Here is a 2,899-nt window from a genome sequence, read left to right on the forward strand (position 1 = left end):
ATGGAGCAAAGTGTACAAAATAGAAGGCAATGGACAGAATGAACGGCGCCCGAGCGGTAATTTTCTACCGCCCGGGCGCGAAAGATGAACAGCTGCATAACTTGACAGAAAGGTCGGCGCTCGGGCGGTACTTTTCTACCAACGGGTGCGAGAGATGTCTTACGAAGGCCAAATTACAGAAGAGTCGGCGCTCGAGCGGTACCGCCCGAGCGCGAATGCCGCACATCCCAAGCAAGTTTACTGAAGGTGTGGGGCTCGAGCGGTACTTTTCTACCGCCCGAGCGCCACCTATTTTTGGAAAAATATCATGCGCGATTCCTTGCCTTATTGGAGGGTGATGGCTGATATGGAAGGGGGATTGGACGACTTTTGGGATTATGGAGAGATATTCTTCATCACTATTCAGCCACCACAAGTCTTGGAGAGCACTTCGCGCTTGGATTGAAGATCTGAAGTTTTTCGGGCATCGTTATTCGCGTTTTTCGTCACTTCTAGTATTTCTTATTTAGTTTTAGCATTTGACCTTTGTTTTGTTTATTTTCAATCATGAATTCTAGTAGCTAAATGTTAATATTTGTTGGGATTTAATGGGAGCCTACCCCAAACATTTTGATTTGAATTAATTTATGTTCGATTGTTGCGTTATTCTTGATTATACTATTGTTTAATTGTGTTGTTAGAGAGTAGCTAACTTAACAACGTTTTCATATTGCGAGTGAGTTCGAGAGAATAACTTGTGATAGGAACAGGTAGTAAAATCCGTGGATCTACAATTTACATAGATATATGAAATTGGATACACGCCGATAGTCATAGTCCTTAGGGTCGAAAACTAGGGGATTTCACAAATCGAAATGCGATTCACTCTTGATAAATAATTAAAGACATTTAATTACTTCATTGAGTCGAATTAGTTTGGCATAGCTCGAGAGAGTGTGTTCAGTAGAATAGGAAATCCTTTCGGAAGCCTATAATCACTATCGAACAAATTAATTAATTCGCGAGGGGTAGGTGAACCGATATTCCCAACAAATTCATTTCTCATTGAATTTTACTCAACATTTTAGATATTAATTCCCATTCGTTATTCATTTAGTTGTTTTATTTGCACATTTATTTGAGCATAGTAGTGTTAAAACAATCAAATCCATTTTTGTCGCTAAATGTTCAATAACTGAAAATAACAATTGTTAAATACAGTCTTCAGTGGAACGATACTCGTACTCATGTACACTATATTATAACATTACATCGTGCACTTGCGATTATTTTGAGCATATAAAACATATTTTTATTGAGGATTCCACAGTGCAAGTTTAGCTCGATCAAGTTTTTGGCGCCGTTGCTGGGGACTGTTAATCTACAATTTTATTTTTAGTCATTTTCTTTAGCGTTATTTTATTTTTCTTTAGCTAACAATCCATATTTTATTCCAGATATCTTGTCTAGTGCATGCCAAAGTCACTTGACGTGGAGCTTGAGTTTGATCCTGAAATCGAAAGAACTTTCCGCAGGAGAAGACAGCAGCAGTGACTAAAAGAACTAATGGAGAGGAAGTTGAATGATCAAGAGGAGGAACGTCGTGAAGATAGACATGTGGAGATACCGCGCCGCATACCAATGTTGGAGTATGCCCAACCTTCTTTGGAGGTTGCACGCCCTAGCATTGTGAGGCCTATCGTGCGGGCAAATCAGTTTGAAATCAAGCCAGTCATAATCCAGATGATTCTGAACACAGTCCAATTTGGAGGAACTGCAATAGATGACCCAAACACGCACATCGCGGATTTTCTTGAAATTTGCGATACTTTTAAATTCAATGAAGTTCTTGATGATGCTGTTAGGTTGCGTTTATTTCCTTTCTCCTTACGTGATAAAGCTAAAGCGTGGTTAAATTGTTTGCTTGTAGGTTCGATCGCTACATGGGAGGACATGGCGAAAGCATTTCTCATCAAATACTTTCCTCCCTCAAAGACCATGAAGCTGCGGGCAGACATTACAACATTTGCTCAATTCGATCAGGAATCTCTATATGAGGCATGGGAACGCTTCAAGGATCTACTACGAAGATTCCCACATCACGAGTTACTATTTGGGTTAGTCGTTCAAGCATTTTATTATGGTTTGCTTACTCCTAACCATACTATGATAGATGCTGCTGCTTGTGGAAACCTATTGAGAAAAACCGCGGAGGAAGGATATGAATTGTTAGAGGAAATGGCTGCTAGCAGCTATCATCCTCAATCTGAAAGAAACAACCAGCGGAAGAGTGCAGGAGTTCACCAGGTAACTGATTTTTCTGCTATTACTGCACAACTTGATGTTTTAAACAGGAAACTAGACAGCTTGAATGTGGGTGGCACGGCGATGCGTCTTCAAGAGATATTCTGTGAAAAGTGTGGAGGGGAACACTATGCGAAGGACTGTCAAGATGACAATCCATTCTATGTGCAAAATGAGGCACCAGTGAATCAAGTGGGAGTCCAAAACCGCCCAAGGAATGACCTTTATTCGAACACATACAATCCTGGGTGGAGGCAACATCCCAACTTCTCATGGGGCGGTCAAAAGAGTCAGAATAGACCACAAGGAGGACAACAATATGGGAAACAACCGATGTACAGATCCGATCCTCCTAGAGAAGTAAAGTCCAACTTGGAGCAAATGATGTCTATGATTATTTCATCCACTGAAACTAGACTTCAAAACCAAGATGCATCGATCAAAGGGCTCGAGAATCAAATTGGACAGTTGGCAAAGATGATAGCAAGTAGAGAGCCGGGCACCTTGCTAAGTAATACCGAGACTAATCCAAAAGAGCAAGTGAAGGCCATTGAGTTGAAGAGTGGGAAAATTTTGGAGTCAAAGGGAAAAGAAAAAATTCAAATACCGGATGAAC

General features: G+C 40.7%; 1 non-coding gene across 1 annotated transcript; it reads right to left on the minus strand.

Annotated features, from left to right (window-relative positions):
* Positions 1 to 1,981: 1,981 nt before the first annotated feature.
* On the minus strand, positions 1,982 to 2,087 carry LOC140806421 (small nucleolar RNA R71). The gene has a single exon (XR_012112497.1). It is a non-coding gene; the product is annotated as a small nucleolar RNA R71 (small nucleolar RNA).
* Positions 2,088 to 2,899: the final 812 nt, after the last annotated feature.

The sequence above is a fragment of the Primulina eburnea genome, chromosome 11, assembly GCF_022965805.1.
Source record: "Primulina eburnea isolate SZY01 chromosome 11, ASM2296580v1, whole genome shotgun sequence".
NCBI classification, from domain to species: Eukaryota; Viridiplantae; Streptophyta; class Magnoliopsida; order Lamiales; family Gesneriaceae; genus Primulina; species Primulina eburnea.